Here is a 23,803-nt window from a genome sequence, read left to right as displayed (position 1 = left end):
TTACATTACATTCTTAAGTCTGTTTGTGCTGATGTTAACCACTGATGCTGACGTGTCACCGCACGCAATAGTATGGACAAGTGGTCGAAGGATCGTAGCAGAGTAAATGTTTTTTGCTAGACTTGTACAGACACCTTCTTCCATTGTGACCGGCTTCGCCGTTCGTCACTTATTTGGATATCACGATATAACCTGCCTGTACAGTAGTACAAAGGTGAGACACCCACTCAGTTTTATCAGCTAGACCGAGCTAATCTCGTTCTGCCTACTGGTCAACTAACTAACTAACTAACTAACTAACTAACTGACTGACTGACTGACTGACTGACTGACTGACTGACTGACTGACTGACTGACTGACTGACTGACTAACTAACTAACTAACTAACCAACTAATCAACCAACCAAAAAGCCAACTATGGACGGAGTGAGAAGATTTCTGTCTTCTGGGTTGTTGAGCCGTGTAGTCTGCTGGAAGTTTGGATGAAGATTGATGATGGAGGCAGCAAAGACCTCTGAAACGTCGGTAAACTTACAACCCAGAAGACAGCCATATTCGTACTCACCACCGTGAGAACTTCAAATCCTACATTCGTTATCATGTTCAAAGAGCCTTTAAAGATCCATTTTAATATTTTATTCTATCCAGTCCTAGGTCGCAACATACATTTTCCCTTTAGATACCCATTTTTTATAAAAATACTTCTTTGATATATGTTTACCATAAACGTGCTCTCTGTATATAAGACTGTGGATCTTTGCCTCTCTTGGTCTCTTATTAATAGAACACGTACAAAGGGCATTAGAGAACAGGGTGTGAGGAGGATATGTTGATCTAAGAGTACAAAGTAACAGTTGGATGTAAAAAAGGTGAATAATGAGGAGCTTCTAATTTGTACGCTTCACATAGAGCATTAGAGTGATCAGATGGGTGGAGCACGAGACATGAGATCTATCAGAAAACCTGAACAAGCCAATTTCAAGACCTAGACTTATTTACTACTACTACTACTATGGCGTAACAGCCCAAAATCGAGCCCTAGCCTCCTCATAGACTTATTTAGGGGTATAATATTAAAAAAGTATTTTAAAGGAAAATGGTATGAGAATATGGACCAGTTTCATATGCCTAATAATTGGATATAGCTCTTCAAAGAGGACTCTGTCCCAACAAGTTAATCTGCTTTACTTAGTCGAACACCCTTAATGCCGTCTTAGACATTCCAGTCTAATTCCGAACGATTAAATTCACCTTCTAAATGAGATGATATTGTTGCGTCATATTGTGATGATTATAATTGTTTATTTTAACCGTCTAATCACAATAAAATATTTTATTAAATATTAAAATATTATTACTATAATTAGCATTTAATATTTAAAATATATTAAAATATATTAAAATGATGCTCTTTCTATCGAAATGTTCGATTTACAATTAGAGCATCATCTTTTTCACGACATGTTTCGGTTTTCAATGAACCATCTTCAGGTGTATAATCGATATAAATTTAAATGTAATATTCTAAATGTAATCCTTCATCGGATGTCCTTGTTGAATCTGATGTTGGCGTTGCATTTTAATAATTTACGTTTTATGTTTATATATTGATAAACCACGGTGGTCTAGCGGTTAGAACGCTGGCCTTGTAATCCTGGGGTCTCGGGTTCGATTCCCGGCGGTGCCCGAATTTATAACTTGTGTTGGGCAAGGCCGTGGTCTAGGCAACACGGAGTTTTCCTCCGGGGGCTTCCCCGGTTTCTCCGTGGCATCCCAACAATTACTCCATTCACACACAGAAGAAGGCAATGGCAAACCACTTCTGGATCATCTGCCAAGAACGTATATGAACAGGTCCCAGTCCGAGAAAAGGATGGAAGGATCCTGTTCATATGGACCTGTCGTCAGACAGAACACTACAAATAATAATTGATAAACGCATTTAGTTTGACTGCTATTCATGAGATGATATTGTTGGGTCATATTGTGATGTTTCTTAGTTTAAATACAGTCTGAAGTATGTGCACAGTTAATTAAGCAACACGGACGTGGCGAATCTTAAAGTATCGCTTCCCTGGAGGGACTGAGGAAAGACGCGATAATTGTCATAACACACACGACTGGCAGGGAAGAAGACTGAGCCTCCCGCATACGAAACAGAAGTGCTCAATACAGACGCTCAGGAGTTTCTAAGCACGAACTTGCTGTAAGGTCAACACTTACAAGTGCAGTGAACGATGATTAATTCCTATCGCATGCATTCGATCAGCTCCTCCGTTCTGAGTCCTTGGCTCAGTGCAGTCATTTCCAGCTGCGCTGTGCATACCAACGTATGAGGTCACTCGGGTGTCGCAGGCAAATGCAACACACGTGTAAGAGGAGATGCTGATGCTACCTGCACGTCACTACCAGCTTCATGTACAGACACTTGATACATTTGTATGATACTTTGATCCAATCACCGTCTTGTCCGTTCTTTGTCGATTTAACCAGCTGATAAAACATCTTTGAACGTCGAAGTCCGTCTAGTCTCTTCAGGCCAATATTTGGATACTGGTATAGCATGACCCGTCAACTTTAATGGGAATGAACGCAAATTAGCCCAGACCCCACCAGAGCCTCGTTTCAATTTCTTACTACCAAAGTTGCCAATTTCAGAATTTCATTTTAATTTTTTCCGCGTCGCACGAACGGAGTATTCATACAGCGAAGCGTGACGGACACTGGCTATTATATAACGAATCGATAGATCACTCAAAGCAAAACAGCAGCTTCATTTTGCAATCTGTTTTTTTTTCTCACGGCAATAACTAAAATATAAGGTACGGATTACCGCCAGCGTGAAAATGATAGCATCCAACAGAAACACACAGGGGCATACGAGGTGCGATCGGAAAGTTTCCAGACTGCGCGTATAAAAAAAAAAATATATATAAAAACCCGTACACTTATCTCAGGTATTAAATTCATCCATCACCCTCGAAGTAGTTCCCCTGGGAGTGAACACAACGATCCCAGCGCCGCTGCCAAGCCTGGAAGCATCACTGGAAATCTTTCATTGTCAGCCTGTCAAGCACCATCTGCGATTCTGCCTGAATCTCTTGCCAAAGACTCGCCAAAACGGCTACTGAAACCTATGAAATGCTAAAGCAAGCATTTGGGGAGTCCGCAATGGGTCGTGCACAAACTTTTGTGTGGCATTCACGTTTTAAAAATGGCCGAACCTCTGTCGATGATGACGAGCGTTCTGGACGACCATCTTCGAGCACAACGCCCGAAAATGTTACGAAGATTCGGCGCTGGGATCGTTGTGTTCACTCCCAGGGGAACTACTTCGAGGGTGATGGATGAATTTAATACCTGAGATAAGTGTACGGGTTTTTATACGCGCAGTCTGTAATCTTTCCGATCGCACCTCGTACGATAGCTATAATAATGTTTAGTGAAGAGTTCAAATGAAATTTTCTCCCCCGTTCTGCCCCCCTCTTTTAGGTCGAAACATTCTCCTCAGGAAGGCAGAGGAAACTTGATGTTTCTTCGTCGCAGGACGAAATTCACAGTATCTTTAGCAAGCAAAGGACTGGTCGAGTATTAGACCACCCGCACATCAAAAATATGTGAAAAGCGGCTGACAGAACGAACTACTTTTCTTCGATAGCGGTGAATGCGAGCCACTTGTTACAAAATGTTTCGGACATGGTGTGGATATATTTATTCTTGGATGAATTATTTTCTCGTGTCGTCGTAGCATTTACCTTTGTTCTAGAGCGGTAATATTCGTATTTCAGTTATAGAACGAACTACTTCAGACGGGAGCTTACATCGAAATTTGTAACTGTTTAATAAACTTTATATACAGTCAGCGGTTTCTACAGGTGTCGTATTTAAATTGTTTGATATGCTGGCCTTGTAATCCTGGGGTCACAGGTTCGATTACCGGCGGTGCCGAATTTATAACTTGTGTTGGGCAAGGCCGTGGTCTAGGCAACACGGGGTTTTCCTCCGGGGGCTTCCCCGGTATCTCCGTGGCATCCCAACAATTACTCCATTCACACACAGAAGAAGGCAATGGCAAACCACTTCTGGATCATCTGCCAAGCACGTATATGAACAGGTCCCAGTCCGAGAGAAGGACGGAAGGATCCTGTTCATATGGACCTGTCGTCAGACATAACACTAAATAATAATAAGATGAGGTGGTCTAGCGGTTAGAACGCTGGCCTTGTAATCCTGGGGTCTCAGGTTCGATTACCGGCGGTGCCCGAATTTATAACTTGTGTTGGGCAAGGCCGTGGTCTAGGCAACACGGAGTTTTCCTCCGGGGGCTTCCCCGGTTTCTCCGTGGCATCCCATTCACACACAGAAGAAGGCAATGGCAAACCACTTCTGGATCATCTGCCAAGAACGTATATGAACAGGTCCCAGTCCGAGAAAAGGATGGAAGGATCCTGTTCATATGGACCTGTCGTCAGACAGAACACTAAATAAATAAATGCTGAGCGAAGATTCAATGAAGTCTGTTTAGCTTTCCTGGTGTTGCGTTTTCGTCTACGAGCGTCTCTCGTCGCATAGGTGATGATGGTGAAATGATCATACACGCAATTTCCTGACAGACGACGTTAGACGCTTTCACCTGGTGCTGCCATCTCATGCTTAGATTATTAATAGTGAAGTTCAGAAAAGAATTTTGTAATCTTCTACTGGTGCATTATTATCATTATTATTTAGTGTTCTGTCTGACGACAGGTCCATATGAACAGGATCCTTCCATCCTTTTCTCGGACTGGGACCTGTTCATATACGTTCTTGGCAGATGATCCAGAAGTGGTTTGCCGTTGCCTTCTTCTGTGTGTGAATGGAGTAATTGTTGGGATGCCACGGAGAAACCGGGGAAGCCCCCGGAGGAAAACTTCGTGTTGCCTAGACCACGGCCTTGCCCAACACAAGTTATAAATTCGAGCACCGCCGGGAATCGAACCCGAGACCCCAGGATTACAAGACCAGCGTTCTAACCGCTAGACCACCGTGGCTCTTACTGGTGCATAGACTGACGGAATTGCATTGTTTGTTTTGTGATCTGGTGATATTACACTCTCGATTCTGGTATCTGGGTTGAGTAAACCTGAACATATATTTGTATGTTAAGACGATTTAGAGGTGAACAATTGTGTAAGCGAATCTTTTTGTCTCTGACTAACAACATGTCGTTTTTTTCAATTACTGTCTACTTCAGGGACATTCTAAAGCTCACACAGCAACCGTCATTGCCCCCTAGAGATTAGGAATCCCAGTAGAATCTACTCCTTCGGTCACCGCAAACGCATTTCATAGAGCATGCTTCTTGTTGTAAATTTTCAACTTTGCGTGCCATTTGCCCGCTTTCCCCTACATATTAGCTGATTTCCCTAAGCCACCGCGCCCATAATCCTTACAGGAAAGAACAATTTTAAACTGCACGGACAGCTGCCACTTTCTAACTACTTTGAATAACTGATCACATTATAAATTAGCTCCTCCAAGTAACCGAGAGTTACTCAATAATTTATGTATGATGGAACTCGAAGGTAATCATAAATACTATCCTGAGCCAGGTCAGTTTTCACTTCCACAACCTACATCCATATCAAAATTAACATTCCATCAGGATATCGTCTATTTCCATCAGGTATTGGAAATCAGATTTCTCTCATGCGTGCTATATGCCCCACTCATTTCATCCTCCGCCCTTTAATTGTTTAGTATGTTTACGTACACAATTTTCTGAACTGCACGATTCCTTGATACACGTTCAAAACTCCAGTCTCCATAAAATAATCATTTCATACTATAGATCTACGCATTCCTTAGTAAAGGTTTTGTAAAATGTTATAGAATTTCATTTGAACTAAACACTTACGCATTATTTCAAACAAGACATTTTGTTTATTTGGAATACCTGAGTGTTATATCCACTTTTTCTTATACTTGAGGGTCCCGGAAGTCTTTGGCAAAATTTGATGCACACTCTTTGTTCATGAAAATCCGCAATCGCAGGAGGGTCGGTGTAATGCACTACCAAAACGCCCGTAACTAAGAAACAAATGCTAATTCGATGATGCCGGCTGGCACACTGATTCACTATGAATGTAGGCCGCACCCCCTAGCGACAGAAGCTCGTACTACATCCGGTTCGCCCTCTATTGACACAGTCTTGAAACTTTCTGATCGCACCTCGTATACTATTGTTAGTACCACATACAGAATTTTATTACAATGCATCACTTTGTAGCAACAAGTTTCGACACATCCTATTAGTATACCAAATCTAGACAGAGTACCATTTTCTTATATAAAATTTTACTTCAAATTACACATTATTTTTATTATTATTTGATGTTTAGTTGTTCAATATCAGTGCAATGCGTTAATAATTGGGTGTTATCTTGAATCGGTACGTTCTATATTTTTATATGAGTGCAGTACGTTCATTGTGGGTTAGCTTAGAGGTCCAGTCTTTTTCATGGAATTATAGACTGTGGACTGTCGCTTGTGTTCGTACAGCTCATTAACCATAAACTTTAGGGGGTCAACATCTACTTCGACAGCTTAAACCAGCCTATACACAATTCCATGTAGCAATTTAGCAATGTAGCTTTCGTCGAGTCTCTCTATACTTCCTTGCCTGACGACGTTCTGAAAAGGAACAACTCGCCGCGACTTAAAAATATTGGAACGTAATAACACTTAACTTTTCAGTAATTCTACTAGCATTTACATTTATCCGCAACCCCCTAACCGAAGGAAAGATTTACTTGGGCGCTTTATAAACGAGTTCAATATTACTCTAACTTTATTTCTTCAAAAACCCCCAAAATGCAGCAAAAATAAAGTTGGCCACTTTTCGAGATGTTGTCCCCACCTTCACTTGGGCCGGCGTTGTTCCAGGGTTCTGCAAGTTCGTTTCTGAAACTGATACAGTTCGGTTCATGACACACATCATAACTGTACTTTTAACCTTGTCAGTCGATACTCATTGTCTTGTCTTTTAAGTGTTATTTCAACGACGCAATCAGATGGAAGTCAAAGGATGACAAATCGAGGTTGAAGAAGGACAACCCAAATTTATTTATCTTGTGTATTAACAGATTAGTCGTATGAAGATGAAAGTTATCGTGGGAAAGAATACTTCTGGATAGACGAATTTTTGTCAATGCCTTAGGACTCCTTCCAGAAGATCGCAGAGCATCGCGAATAACATTTTGTCAAATGATATTGTGTTCTCTTATAGAGAATATGTATGTACACGCATTATGCCGTAGTCAATAGCAGTTATAATGAGTATCAACGTTTTTTCCAGTATAACTGACATAAATAGTGAGCCGGGATAGCTCAGTCAGTATAGTGACTATCTACGGGCTGGACGACCGGGGTTCGATCCCCGACGGGGGCAGAGAAATTTTCCTCTAGCCTCTGCGTCCAGACCGGCTCTGGGGCCCACCCAGCCTCCTCTACGATGGGTACCGGGGTCCTTTCCCGGGGGTAAAGCCAGCCGGGGCGTGATGCTGACCACTCACCCCCCATCTAGTGCCGAGGTCAAGGAAGAGAGGAGCTATACCTCCACTCCCCCCAAACGCCTACATGGCGCATAGTGGGACAAACTTTACTTTTACTGACATGAATAACAATACTTTCAACATCCAAACATGAAATCCCATCGTCTTTCGTCTTACTGCATCAATTTGAAAATCCATTCTTCTCTGCATTCACTGACTGCCAGATTCTAATCGATTATGGTGTCGATATTACAAAGCGAGTGAGATTTGAGATTTTCACGGCGGTAAAGACAACAATTTTTTCTGGGATGTGACGCCAAGTAGACTCGCCTTAGCCCTTAAGATGAAAACTGTATGGTTATTCGAAACGTTTCCATCTACCTACGATAATCTCGTCACAACAAACAGGAAGTTTTAACTCCAATTGACGTTGGCTTACCGATATTTTTCCTTCGCTCCGCACTACGTAGTATAAACCGCGAGACTTGCATCATTAATTGCAAAAACTTGCCGTGCTTTGTGTACTTTGTTCTCTGCATATTCGCGACCCCCCCTTAATAATTTTCCCCATTTTAACACCGAAGGACGTGGCATGCAAGATTCCTCACACCGTGCTTCAAGTCTCTGATAAATTTCAAGTTATTTCGCATTCCTAACACATAAACGTAATAATAATGTGTTGTTTCACTGACTAAAAACATTAACTGACATAATGTTGTTACATACTAGCATGGAATGTTGTAAAAACAACTTCTTATTCATACAACCTACATTATAATCCGTACATCGTATTAACGAACTGTGTTAAACACAGGTAATCATTTTTAATGAAGTATTGTTCAAATCTGAATACTTTTTCCATGTGTTGAGCGGGGGTAACATGAAAGAACGTAGATATGAATGAGAAACATTTTATAACAGCACCAAATGGATTAGATCGTGACATACCTCGGGGTTGAAAGGTACTCGACGACGACAGCTCCACTCATAAAGGTGTTTTAGCCAGGCAACTGTTGATAATTTAGTGGTCACATATACGGGACGGAAAAACAACCGATAAGCAGACGAGGAAAATACATCGTGAGGCAATGAACAAACAAGGATAAGGTAGTAACTTATGGTAAATTGATGAGGACAGAATGCCACAGCAGGTAATACATGGGGCAAGGATACACCTGGATGTAAATAAATGAGACCAAAATATCCTTGCAGCTACATAGATGTCGTCAATATCTCTAACACGGAAAACGTCTTAATATTGCTGTCAGTTATTTGGCGGAATTATTATATACGAGGTGCGATCGGAAAGTTTCTAGACTGCGCCTATAAAAACCCGTACACTTATCTCAGGTATTAAATTCATCCATCACCCTCGAAGTAGTTCCCCTGGGAGTGAACACAACGATCCCAGCGCCGCTGCCAAGCCTGGAAGCATCCCTGGAAATCTTTCTGCGATTCTGCCTGAATCTCTTCTATCGTCTCAAATCTCCTTCCCTTTAGCTAAATTTTCATCTTTGGGAAGAGGAAGAAGTCACATGGAGCTAAATTCGGCGAATAAGGAGGGTGCGGGATGACGGCCATGGTGTTTGAGGCCAAAAACTGCCGAACTTTGAGGGCGGTGTGCGCTGGCGCGTTGTCATGATGCGTCGCATGTGGAGTTCTTCCTTTAGAATCAGCTGACAGGTCCCATAGCCTATCCCAACAATGTCGCACAAGTCGTTGATGGTACGACGTCGATCTTCGTGAATGGCTTGCCGAATCTTCGTAACATTTTCGGGCGTTGTGCTCGAATATGGTCGTCCAGAACGCTCGTCATCATCGACAGAGGTTCGGCCATTTTTAAAACGTGAATGCCACACAAAAGTTTGTGCACGACCCATTGCGGACTCCCCAAATGCTTGCTTTAGCATTTCATAGGTTTCCGTAGCCGTTTTGGCGAGTCTTTGGCAAAATTTGATTTGTTCATGAAAATCCGCCATTCCGAAATCGCAGGAGGGTCGGTGTAATGCACTACCAAAACGCCCGTAACTAAGAAACAAATGCTAATTCGATGATGCCGGCTGGCACACTGATTCACTATGAATGTAGGCCGCACCCCCTAGCGGCAGAAGCTCGTACTACATCCGGTTCGCCCTCTATTGACACAGTCTTGAAACTTTCCGATCGCACCTCGTATTTCAAACTAGTTCTCATACGTGGATTACGTTTAGAATACACCTCAGAGATGGACTTTAGCGTTGTAGCCATATAAAACAGCAGAGGAGGTAAGACTCAACGTTGTTTTAAATCGCCCTGAGTAAAGGAAATAAACGAGTTTGTAACAAATTAAGTATTTCACGGGCCTGCTTACAAGTTATCTCAAAAGAATATGGTCCGCGGGCCGCTAGTTAAATCACGTTGAGAAAAGTTCATCTCGAAGCAGTTACATAATTGACTCGACTACAACATTCACTAAATTATGTAACCTATTAGTTACAGCAGACACCCCCCCCCCCCCCAGCCAGGCGACTTCCGAGGATCCAGTCGTATCAGAACCCTGATGATGGGGACAGAGTTGGTTCCCGAAACGTCGGTTTACTACGGTAACCAGTTATCGCGGCTGATTGCCCGAGAAGATTTTATTGATTGTACAAAAATTATCAGTTTTGTTTCGGTAAGAGTGTTGAGAAACGTTGGTATACTCAGTCATGAAATCTGGTTCAGGAGACTTCAGAGTAAGATTAGATTGTGACACCACAGAGCAGAATATCTCTGCAGACGAAAGCAATGGACAATCTGTAAATGAAAAAGTAATGACAAAATGATGAGACATGCGAAAAGTACGTATGGGAGGAGTCGATGATGAGTGTAATGGGTGTACTTAAGTAAGTGGGCGTTGACTTTAACATTGAAGAAAAAGAAGATTACAGCTTAGAAATGCATCACTGTACCTCCAAACCACCCCGTCTTAATACAATCGTAAAAAGCATAAATTACTACAAGTAACAGATTTAAAGTCGAGTTTTGTTTTAGAAACGTTACTATACCGTCCTAAACAAGACGTTAAATTCTCTATTACTTTCAGAATGGTTAGCAAATTCTCTTTTCGAACTGAACTTTTGCTAGTACAGGTACTTCGCTTTATATCTTTTCATTCCTCGCTAGTATTTCGGTGGAAAGAATTTGAAATAACGTCATCCCATCCTCCTGAAGAGCCCTGATTTGAACAATTTGTTAACAACTCGTATTTGGACGCAGGCATGAAAATAGCTGAAAGAAAATGCCCTAGGCTTGGAGTTAATTCATCTCGGTAGAAGTTTGGTTGACTGTACAGGACCTACTTTAGCCTGACTGAAACGATCGAGCGAGGGAAGCTGTTGTTGAGCTGGTCGGCCGGAGAGCTACTCAGTTGGTGTACAGCGGTCGGACCGTTGAGGTGTGGGTCCAGTGATGATTTCATATCGAGTCATTCACCTGATTAAAATGTTGCCAAAACTAGCAACGCTCAAATTATCGAACCTTCATCTTTTACGTAATAATAGCATTTAAAAGTTATTTATTTTCATATTGTAATTTCACTTCAGTGACTTTTTGGTGAAATAATTACGAAATGACAAATGACTTCATACGTCTTGTACTTTAAAAAAAATCTTTTAGTATCATGTTATAAAATAGACAAAATATTCTTTCGTTAATCGAACCGAATAGTATTTTTGCTGACATCGTTTATTAATATCAATGGATAAAAATTTACACTTGCTTTGGATGCAACGTAATTTTGTTTGAACAGTTGAGCGATTTGTTTGAAGACGTAAATTTGAACCAGAAAACGTATTCTCTTTTTAAACTGAAAAGAACACATGTATTAATTCATTTTCACGTGCAGTGCCATGTGTACAGAATAGAAGTGTTGTGTGGTGTTTGTGACTTTACAGAATGGAACAAGAACAGATCCCAACTAGTGTATGTGATTGGCCGTTTTATTAGGTAAGGGGACATACGTTAACCTACGTTGCCATGTTACTGCTGTTTAATATGTAGTTAGGTTAATTAACAACTGTTTGTCCATTACTAATATCTATTTTCACTTCTTTTCCGTGATGGAAATGGATCATTATCTTTAGAGGAACGCATTAAATACTAAACTTGGTATAATGTAACTCTAACGGCTTGGCTTTTCAGCATTATTGATATAACTTAATGGACATGCTTTATATTAAACAAAACTGAGCTCTGAAAGTTATTAATATAAATTAATTTAAAAAAGGAAATTTTATACAAGATTTAATTTCGGAAGATGTTTTTTAAAAAAATAATTTAGAAATTTAAGATATTTAAACTAGTTTCGGCCTTAAGATTAATCTTTTAACCAATTAAATTGAGAAAAAAGTAGATGTTCTGTGTTTTGAAGCTGTGTAGACTCGTCGGTAAATGTGACAATGACAGTTCAGTCTTGAAGGTGGAGGCAGTATGTTTCTCCGAAACGTTGGCCTCTACCGACGAGTCTAAATGGCGCCAAAGTACAGAGAATCATCATCATCCATACGACAGTGAAAACCTCAAACCCACAAAAACGCTCTTGTAAGTTGCCCTAAACAAAGGCCATAAGATTTACCCCTCATTAACTACGACCATGTGCATACAACTTATTAAAACAACCTTTGTTGATAACATATTTGAGTAAAAGACATTTACAATCAGTTCAGACAGTCTAGATCAGTGATATTCAACCTGGGGTACGCGTACACCCGGGGGTACGCAAAGACATCGTAGGGGGTACGTGAAATTTAAAAAAAAATATTATTTTATGATAAACACTGAATAATCAGTAATTTAATTTATTTTAGATGTAGATTATATACTATGTATAACTTGAATTATACACCAACAACTTTGGGGGTACAAAATTGAAGAGAAATTATATCTGGGGATACGCGGACAAAAAAGGTTGAATACCACTGAGATAGATCACACAAAGACACACACACACAAATACAAAATATACAGGTCTATAATTTACTTCTGCCAAGACGCAACCATGTTCAGTGACTGATTCTCACTTATCCTCAACGAATGACGATAAATTTTCCAGATTTGTAAAGTAATTTGGAATTTACTGAACAAAACGCAGCAGAAACTCAACAAGGGATGGTAAACGATGTTGTTGGTTTCGCGAGGTGTTAAACACCACTCAGACCAAAGACACTAGCATGTTACGAAATGTCACAAAAGGTACAGAATAATTTTCTTTGGCTCCGTTTAATCCTTTAAAACATTGTAGTACCCTACGTGCTACATTCTCTAACAACCAGTAAATCTGTATTTTCCCCATACAGTTAATTTATGTTTCGCACGATTGCATAATTAAGCAACATTAAACAACTGATCTTTGTATTTTTCAACGTAGGGGCTAGAATCCCAAAGAACCGCTATTGTTTAGCTGAGCTGCGGCCTCAAACGATTACAGCAACGAAAGGGGATGCGATTTGGAACTCGGAACCTTAGAAAATTCTATACGGCAGACTAACTGAAATAAGTAGATAAAAGATTAAAAAAATATAACAGGTTACAGACGTAATGGGAGCACAGAGGGCCGAGAGGAACAAGCGAACAAACAGATGAATGCACATTCTTTTATGGACTGTACTCGTCACTAAATATTCCTATTACACCCCCATCAAGGAGTTGATGATGAGTAGAACATGTAGCAGGAATGTAGATGAGTTATGCGTTCAAGACGTCGGAAAACTTAGAGGGAAGAAACAACATGAGAGGGAGGCATGGTTGGGAAAATAATATTAAAAAGTTAATTCAAACGATGTGATAACGTGGGCTGAACTCATCAGCCCCACAGGATCAGATTCGGAGGCAGGCTATTGTGAACACGGTTAAAATATAAGTTTCATAATAAGCGGTAAAATTCGTGGCAATTTCGATTTTAAAATGTATACAAATGTTCTACATTCAGAACTCGAAGTTGTGTAAAATATTTATTATAAGTTTATCTTCGGGTACAGACTGATATAATAAGAAAAATTCAGTTCTAAACACAAAATTCGGACAAACAAAGACTCTGTATCGACTACAGAAATCAATGGAATCGAAAAAAAAGGGGGGGGGGGAGAATGAATAGCAAGGAACTTGAAACTCGCCACGCGCAGAGAGCGTGTTCTTACCAGCCGTCATGCTATGAACCTTCGGTTATACGTGAGACTTCCCGTCTGTCTCACGAACGAAAATGGTCCTTTATTATACAAACGAGTTTACACTTTTAAGTACCACTATTCTGGTCCGTTAAAGGCAAAAAGACTTTCATCGGAACGGATTATAACACATAACCAAGTTACCGTCACGAAAAATCATTAAGAAATTTTATACCAGACGAGACTACAGGTTCTGACGGCGGCTAAGAGGATGACCGACTTTTGGGTTGTAGCGTCGTGTAATCTGGTAGATCCTTACTGACGTTTCAGAGGTAAATACTGCCTCCATCATCAGGGCTATAAGTCTGATGAGAGAGGCAGTACGCATCTCCGAAACGGTCAATATCTGCCAGACTTAATGGCGCAAAATCCCAGAAGACAATAATCTTAATTTATTTATCGGCCTGAACAGAGAGAAAAGTTGTCTTATTACAGAAGGCTTACACAGTGGATACAAAATACGAATGCTTCACGAATATAGAAAAAAAACAAAGGAATTACATATTTCTTCATGCGATACATATAAAAGAGTATATATTATTTAAATCTTGTCCGTCTAATCACAATAAAGTCTTATTAAATATTAAAATATTACAATAATTAACATTTAAAATATTAAATGATGTTCTTTATCGAAATATTCGATTTACATTAGACCATCCAATATTTCGATAAAGAACATCATTTAATATTTTAAATATTTTAAATGTTAATTATTGTAATATTTTAATATTTAATAAGACTTTATTGTGATTAGACGGACAAGATTTAAATAATATATATTTATTATATCACAATATGACGCAACTTTACCATCTCATATAAAAGAGTGTTAAAAAGCAAAAACTCACAAAATTACATAAAATAATTGCTTTAAAACATCAGTTATCCAATACAGGCTTTAGGATATAGCAATAAACTTTAGCAAATATAAATATTTCACAAATAACAGCCTGAAATAAAATTTTGAATGTTTCATTATGACACAGTTATATACACTACACATTCTAAGCAATCCTGATTTCTTGTACATTAATGTTTTCGGGGAGTACGTAGGTTACATTTCCTGTTATTGAAACTGGATTGTTCAAGAAATGCACCGTTATCTAAAACACTATTTACAGATTTTTAAAGAAAAGCCTGATCACTAATATCACGATTATCGGCCAGAGTTAAACAATTAAATACTTTAAGTAATTTACAAATGATACTTTATTTTGTTAGGCAGATGTATAATACGTCTTGTAATACAAAATGCAAGACATTTATTAGTGCCGTAAGAGATATCAGACCACAAGCACCAGATTAGAAACTGACTTTTGAACATCATTTGGCCGTCTCCTAGCAAGCCTAGATACTTTGTTAACTTCTACAAATATAATGTGTGAGTAAAATGCTATATGTACAGATCAATAAGAGTTACGCCTGTAACTTAAAGCTAGTTTCCCACTCGATCCTCCAAACAGCCTGTAATTCAACACATGGGAGTATCTTGTAAGTCGAGGTACAACCCAGTTCTCAGTACCACCAAAACTATTCGAGGGTCTGCGTCACTCCTTGACCCGTTCCAACCTCATACAAAAACGCTTCAGTGGTCAGGCAAACTAATTAATATAGTCTTCTGATCCATCTAATAATGTAAGCAACAATTTTAGATTAATGCGTTCTATATGCAAAGGATTAGATCCAGACACTCAGGTAAACAGATCTATTATGATAAAAAGTAGGCCTGTTATGATCAGTAGATTAATAGAACCGGTTAATCTACTCATTCTTTAAACGCCAATTATAAAGATAAACAATCACACAGCATACATTCTCAAAGTTCGCTGAGAAAAATCTAGCTCAAAAGTTTTCAACACAAATAGTCAGTACAGTATCTACGAACTGGCAAGGGAGGACTTTGTTCTATCCCCTTGTGTGGCTCTCACAGCCTCCTAGCCAAGGAGTACTGGGGCTCCTTTCCCCAGGGGCAAATCGCGGCTGGGGCCTTCAGATGACCACTCACCCCCTGATCTATCAGGAACATAAAGTCAAGTAGAAATATATAGACGCGGTATGTAGTACGCACGGGGAAATGAAAAATAGTACAAAATTTTGGTTTCAAGTGATAATTCGTAGGAACTAGGATTGCATGGGAGGACAGTATTAAAACGGGCCTCAGTAAAATAGTATAGGAGGATGTGAGCTAGATTAATATGTTTGGTTGTTAGGTAATTCTGAAATTACAAATCGCCACCAACACAATTTGTTTGAATAAATTTCTCGAATAAACACACTACCCTTCTATGTGATATCAGACGTTCGGTTTGCGACGTGAACAAGGCAATAACCGGCCTCGATCCACGGACTTTTCCGTCTGCAATGATGTCTCTCACACATCTCGACCGGTTACTTGGGTTCCTTAAGTCACACTGTCTGTACCAGTTTGTATAATTTGTGCGAGGTGCTTAAATTATTCTGTACCATGTTATGAGTAATTCGAGATGAATTAGCAGTCATTAATCCAATTCGAAGAGATGTGAATAACCGACTGCTGAATAGGTTACCGGATGGAATGAGGTGTCGTGTCGAGAGAAATGAAAGTGACACTGACTAACACGTCTTTGTTGCAGTCAGTCGTGACTTTGTTTTTTCACGTCGAAATATGAACAATATAACAAATTACACTGTTGAAAATACAACACACTTTACACGTTCCAGAGCACTCGTGTACAAGGGATAATAAACTCACCCACTAGCCGAACGACGAAGCTCCATGGTGGTGTAATTTTCCATACGCAAGGCCCCTGAAATAAAATAACTTATTAATAAATTATCTGTAGACGATATATTTACGCTACAACTTATTTTAACGGTGAACGTTTCTTTATCTAATTTACTGTACTCCACAGGTGAGCATTTCAGAACATCAGCAATACTGAGTTGTTCTTGGTTTACCTCAGTCCCTTCAGGCAAGTGATAGAATAATAAGTCTACCTTCAATCATGCCATAATCTCTTCCATCTATATCCTTCCTTAATCACATTTTCATCTCTTCTCGGACCACGCTAAAAAAAAAAACCTGCAGTTGAAATAACGTGATTCATCATCATGAACTATGAGAAATGAGATGCAACTGAATCTGAAACGAAAAGAGACTGGGCATAATTGCATCTAGAAGTATGAAGGATTAGACATAACTGCATTTCGAACTACGAAGTACTCAGTACACTGAGTGTTCCTAAACCATCAGAGTGTATAGTAGTCGGTCTCTAAATAATTTTTCAGGTGCACGGAATCTCTTCGCCCACTGGACTGCTTTGGTATTCCATTTGTCATCAATCTGTATATATCTTGTAGCCAATTCTCTTTCCTTTCACTGATAGTAATCAAAACATTTCTTTTCTGATGTGTCTATTTCGTTCGTGATGTAGTGACGTAATACACAGTTAAGATCGTGCCAGTGTCAATTCTGTTTACTCTAGTCTGGATGTCTCATTTTTTCACAAATCAGACTTCAGTACAGAATTTGAAAGATGCTTTTTCTCTAAAAACATGTGTATTTCTTAATAACATTTGTTTCTGTTCACATCCGTTCCCATAAATTCCTATCGGTAATTTATATTATAAAAACGCTGTAATACCAGTGGCGGCTCGTGAGTTTGAGCAGTGGTACTGCAGCGCAAGGGGGGGAAATCAGAATATAAATAAATGAAAAGTAAATTTACATCGGGAGAAAACCCTTACATGTTCGACGATGTTTTAACTATTTGTAAGTCCGGAAGAGGGCGGCCATGATTTTATACATAACTTTTTTCTCTCAAAGACAATTTAGAAAAAGTAATTTGCCGTAACTATGATACACTTCCTTTGCTCATTAACATTACCAGAACAATAAATAGTCAGCAGACAGAATTATTTTTTAACACGTCTTGATAAGCAGTCACAGAGCTACTCAAAACGTTTCTAGCCTTTTATGGAACTCGAAGGTTACAACCGTGTTCGCGGGAGCCGACATCGGTCCACATCCTGAAACAGATTAATTCAGAAGACGGTTGCCTTCTGAGTTGTAGCGCCATGTAGTCTGGTAGATGTTTGCCGACGTTTCCGAGGTGATTAAGTCAGCAATAATCTCTAAAACGCTGGTAAACTTCTACCAGACTACTCGGCGCTACAACCCAGAAGACAGCCATCTTCAGACTTACCGATGTGAAAACCTCAAATCCTACAGGTTAGTTTGTCCATACGCTCCCATAACTGTTTTTAAAAGATTCACGTCAACGTTCCACCGCCCTATCCAGAAGAACATGCAGCTGGATGGTATCCCGAGCCAGTTAAATCCAATCTACATACGTACCCTCACGCACATGAAAAATCTGTCCTCTTAAAAGACGTCTTGTATAGATGACTTGCTTGGAATCTTATTATATAAGATACTAAAAAGCAGTTCATGAGAATCTTTTCACGATTGTGAAAATTATGTAACATTTTGAGTAATTTGTTGCGTAGTTTTAGCAAGTACTCACCAACATTTTGGAAATACGTATTAACTCCATATTCACTCTACCAATCAGAAGATAAAGGCAACTGGGTCTTCCAAGACGTTGATGACCATTTGCAAGACAACACGGTAACAAAATTCAGAAAGACCACAGCCTACAGATGATAGGGGTGTTAAACGTAGCAAGCTAAGCATGAATGCTAACAGTGAGCACCTGACTGTCGTGATGAATCTCAAGGCTATTATATAGTACCAGCGGACAGTAGTAAGACCAGCAAATTCATGCATGGAAATACGTTTCCATTATCTACAGAAACTCTCTTATTCACTTGACCTGGTTTATTTCTGCTGAGAAACAGAGAGAGGTACGTATTTTTCTTACTAAAGCAAATTTCTGAACATTCCGGACTAATTACCTTGTGTCCTTCGAACAAACTAACTTTTTACAAACATTCTTTTCACTTTAAGGACATTATATTGTGTGTTCTTACAACATTTGAAGTATGTACAGATTTTCTTTACACAACGTTAACACCTGCTTTATCAGACGAGATACAATGATCCAAACCAATAACACCACAGGCCATGTATAAAAATGAAGTTAGTTTCAAATATATCGTGATAATATATATTCAGACACATACAGTTCGGCAGGAAAAAGCATGACAAAAATTATAGTGTAATGGCATTGACAATTTTAAATGACTGTATTCGTCAAGCCCCCAGTCTGTTAATGACGCCTCAAATTCACATGACTATGGTCACGCATATCCCTACAATTCAGTGGAAATAAGTGTGAGAAAATATTGAACCACTAAAGACCTTGAAAATTTTAAAGACTTTTATTCAGCAAACACTTGGGTTAATATTGTCGTAACCTTGCCATGACCTTCACCTATCCGTGACCTCAAATTTACATAAGTTTGGACACTAAGATCCCCATAATTCAGCAGAAATAATCGTGAAAACAAATCGATCCATAAATGACCTTGAAAAAATTTAGACGCCTTTATTCAGTAAACGACTGGGCAAATATCATAGTGACCTCGACACGACCTTGACCTATACTTGACCTCAACTTGACATGAGTATGGCCACTCAGATACAAAAAAACAGTTCGGCAGAAAGCGTGAGAAAAATATATAACCTCAAATGACTTTGAAATATTTAAAGGCATCTACTAAGCAAACTAAGGGGCTGATATAGTCGTGACCTTTACATGACTATGACATATCCGTTACCTCAAATTGACATGTGCATGGTCATTGAGATACCTATAGTAAGGCAGAAATTAGCTTGAGAAAAAAGACCTTGATGTGGCCTTAAAATTTCAACGGCCTCAAGCCGGCATTCCCTTGGCCTGACATAGGCATTAGATTGTCACGAATTTCACGTAGCCCAACACAACCTACACGAAATTAACACACATATAACTAAAACCCTACCTAACATATAACATAAACCTAACCAAACATAACCTAACCTAACCTATCGTAACCCAAACCATCCTCACCCAACCCAGCCCAACTTAACTCTTTAAATGATGTTACCATTACCTTGACGTGAACTTCAACTATCCGTGTCCTCAAATTGACGTAAGTGTGATCACTCAGATACTCACAGTTGCAGAAATAACCTTGGGACAAATTGTAATTCAATTGACATTCAAATTTTTAAAGACCTCTATTCGGCAAATCATTCGTGACCTTGACATGACCTTCACCTATCCGTAACCACAAACTGACATTATAGTCACTCAGATCCTACAGTTCGGCAGAAAGGATCGTTACGAAAATTTGAAACTCAAATGACTTTGAAACGTTTAGACGCCTTTATTCTGCAAATCATTGGGCAAATATTTTCGTCACCTTGCCATTACCTTGACCTATACGTGACCTCAACTTACCTACAGTTCGGTAGAAATATACGTGACAGATATGACCTTGAAAACTTAAAGATCTTTTTCGGTAAACCACTGACTGACAAAGCAACAACCGAACGGGTTAATTTACAGAAAAATACTGTAATTATTTCAGTTGTGAGAAATCAAGTACGGGATTGTAATTAACAAGAGTATCAGTAGTAAAACGTCTCTTACTTTTAAAGACATAAGAAATTAGTCTCAACAGAATACAGGTTATCAGGACTGTGGTCTCGTGTTTTATTCAGTCTCCAGACGAATTCGAAGATACCTAAATAAGCCACAAGCTATTCTTTCTCTATCCGACATAAAAAGTAAAGTAAAAACGTCAATCTACGCCATATAGGCGCTTGGGGGAAGAGGGCATTAGATGTAGATGAGTGGTCAGCGTCACGATCCGGCCGTGCTTTACCCCGAGAAAGGACTCCGGTACCCATTGGATAGGAGGTTGTGTGGGCCCCAGAGCCGGTCTAGACGCAGTGGCTAGAGGAAAAATCCTATGCCCCTGTCTGGGATCGAATCCCGGACGTCCAGTCCATATCCGACATACTACCTACAACTATCCATGAATTTTATTTGACGCCAAGATTAAAAATATATTCATAGCTCCAATGTGTCGTCGAAGCTTGTTTGAAAGATTATGTTTTTGGACAAAGCTTTAGGTTTAAGAAATGTTCAGAAAATTTATAATTTTTGCAAACCAACTCTAATATTCCGTGGGAATTATTACTTAGCGTGTTGAATCGGCTACGTAAGTGAGGTAACTGCATGCACATAGACAATATTAAAAAAACCTGTAGTTGATACAAATTCAAATATCACGTATATCTACATACAACACAAGCTACGAGAATGAAACTCCTTTCAACAAGAAAGGAAGTCATTCTACGAATGTATGAGGAAGATATGATTCAGACAATGAATCGTCAACATATTTTATGTAGCCTATACCAACGTTAACAAAAATGCCTGCATTCCTTGAAGGCCGAGTACTGTTTTTTCTTGGAGTGAGGCGGGGAAAAAGGCAGTACATTAGAGTCACGGAACCCCATAGCACGTACACGCAACACTACAAAAAAGAAATAAAGAAAGGAAAAACTTTGCTTGCACCAATATGTTCAACAGCTGGCATTTTATAAATTCCGTGGATAGCAGAAATCTCGAGGCTTTGTCTGGGTCAAACTCCATGAAATTATTAGCGGTAACTTATTTTTATTATTTATTTAGTGTTCTGTCTGACGACAGGTCCATATGAACAGGATCCTTCCATCCTTTTCTCGGACTGGGACCTGTTCATATACGTTCTTGGCAGATGATCCAGAAGTGGTTTGCCATTGCCTTCTTCTGTGTGTGAATGGGATGCCACGGAGAAACCGGGGAAGCCCCCGGAGGAAAACTCCGTGTTGCCTAGACCACGGCCTTGCCCAACACAAGTTATAAATCTGAGCACCACCGGGAATTGAACCCGGGACCCCAGGATTACAAGGCCAGCGTTCTAACCGCTAGACCACCTCATCTTATTGTTATTTAGTGTTCTGTCTGACGACAGGTCCATATGAACAGGATCCTTCCCTCCTTTTCTCGGACTGGGACCTGTTCATATACGTTCTTGGCAGATGATCCAGAAGTGGTTTGCCAATGCCTTCTTCTGTGTGTGAATGGAGTAATTGTTGGGATGCCACGGAGAAACCGGGGAAGCCCCCGGAGGAAAACTCCGTGTTGCCTAGACCACGGCCTTGCCTAACACAAGTTATAAATTCGGGCACCGCCGGGAATCGAACCCGAGACCCCAGGATTACAAGGCCAGCGGTCTAACCGCTAGACCACCGTGGCGGTATAGCGGTAACTATAAAACACAAATATTATTGTTCAATATAAAGATCCACCACAATTGTACACTACTCAAGTTGTGGGCAAAATTTCACTTCAACACTAAAATGGGCTTAGTTTGATTTATACACCGATTACTAAACCTAAATTTCTTGTAGCAGAGTGTGAAGGCTGAACATCCCTAATACCCAAGTCAATTACAAACACCCTACAACCACAGCCATCTTTTTTTCTCAACTGTTTATTGATCTATTGATACATGTATTCGGCGATTTGTAAGAAATAACGTAGGCTACAGCTCTACAGCTATAATTTAATTTACCAGACAGAAAACCGTCTTGTAATTGATTTCAAGCATCCAAAAAAACATTTTTGTATGGGAAGTAGAAATTTTCTCAAACTTTGATTTTCACTGCAGATATTCGTTTCGGAAACACTGGTTATGTTATTTCACATTAGTGGTTTAAAGAACGAACATCGGCCATACAGGCTTCTTTATGTCAACTTACACACTAGAAGTTAGTGAGACTGACAACAAATGACATCTTATATAACTGAAACTAAAGTGTCTTTTGAATTGCTCAAATTCATTTCCAGAGTACTAGTTTATATCAATTATATTTTTTAATTATTAGTGTTTTTTCCGTCTAATCACAATTGTATATAAATAAAATTATACATAAGGTATTAAAATATCATTTACATATTTGGTACAACTTTTTACTACATGTTTCGGTTACATTGAACCATCTTCAGGTGTAAAGTTAAAAGTTAAAATTATAATCTTATAAACTAAAACTTAATTACTGTTGTTGTGTAACTTCTGATGATGTTTAGTTTTTAACTTTTAACTTTACACCTGAAGATGGTTCAATGTAACCGAAACATGTAGTAAAAAGTTGTACCAAATATGTAAATGATATTTTAATATCTTATGTACAATTTTATTTATATACAATTGTGAATAGACGGAAAAAAACACGAATAATTAAATTTTAATTCACAATATGACGCAATTATATCAACTTACAATTATATTTTGTTCTGAATGCACCAAAATTATACGAACCAACAAGGACAGCTTTCCCTTCAGTTGTGTTAATACCCACTGAGAGACTGAATATTCATTATAATTTGCGCCTTAACAAATGCGAGGTCCACGGTAAAACCAAGCGAACAATAAATTCAAGAAATGTTTTAAGATGGCTGTCTTCTGAGTTGTTGCGTTCTAAAGTCTGCATTAGTTTAGCGACGTTTCAGAGGTTCTTGGTGCCTCAGTCATCATTACCCTGATAATGGAGGCAGCAAGAACCTCTGAAACGTCAAATTACATACTTCTTAAGAACGGGGCCCTTTTCACAACCTTAACAAACTGTTCTGAAACTGTCAGTTAAGTTATCCTTTCGTGTCCTTAAAATTTACTTCTAGACCTCAACTTATAAATTACTACATTCTCGAATGTTCTCGAAGTCGTAAAAACAATAATTGTCCCATAAAAGCTAGTTTGCGAGCTTAGTTTCCCCTCCTACCCTGAAGCAAAGTTCTCATGGACAAGGAAAACTACAAAACAGACGCTAACCATTCCTTAAGAGACTAATTTTCTATATATTCCTGCTATAGACATTCTTTGTTGTGCAGAGTTTGTCTTTCCTGTGCAATCTGTAGGGCGGTTCTGGTTGACCAACCTTGGAACATCTGGAACTTTACCAGTGGTTTTCAAAACACTAAGCTCTCAATGTTTTGTAACATCAAAGACCGTTTCCTTTTACACTGAGTATCTCATGTTTCTTCTATAAAAAGTAACGAAGCCACGGTGGTCTAGCGGTTAGAACGCTGGCCTTGTAATCCTGGGGT

At 39.3% G+C, this 23,803-nt stretch overlaps 2 protein-coding genes across 3 annotated transcripts in view; one reads left to right on the top strand and one right to left on the bottom strand.

Annotated features, from left to right (window-relative positions):
* The window catches only part of LOC110832575 (cadherin-like and PC-esterase domain-containing protein 1), a 270,092-nt gene that overhangs the window by 205,089 nt on the left and 41,200 nt on the right, over positions 1-23,803 (bottom strand). The window contains exon 2 of the mRNA XM_087356053.1: positions 16,450-16,504. The gene's annotated coding sequence lies outside the window, so the exon portion shown is untranslated. The remainder of the gene's footprint in view (positions 1-16,449; positions 16,505-23,803) is intronic.
* LOC110832563 (uncharacterized) overlaps positions 1-23,803 on the top strand; it is a 52,999-nt gene that overhangs the window by 4,384 nt on the left and 24,812 nt on the right. The window contains exon 1 of one of the 2 annotated variants that reach the window (XM_022069671.2): positions 10,931-11,499. The exons of the other annotated variant lie outside the window; for it this stretch is intronic. The gene's annotated coding sequence lies outside the window, so the exon portion shown is untranslated. Of the gene's footprint in view, positions 1-10,930; positions 11,500-23,803 lie in introns of those variants that run through there. 2 annotated transcript variants of the gene reach the window in all.

The sequence above is a fragment of the Zootermopsis nevadensis genome, unplaced genomic scaffold (assembly GCF_977971745.1).
Source record: "Zootermopsis nevadensis isolate Lab colony 2312 unplaced genomic scaffold, Znev_1.0 Znev_ptg000025l, whole genome shotgun sequence".
NCBI lineage: Eukaryota > Metazoa > Arthropoda > Insecta > Blattodea > Termopsidae > Zootermopsis > Zootermopsis nevadensis.
The sequence above is the reverse complement of the archived record's forward strand: the minus strand, read 5'-3'. Positions and strand labels throughout refer to the sequence as shown.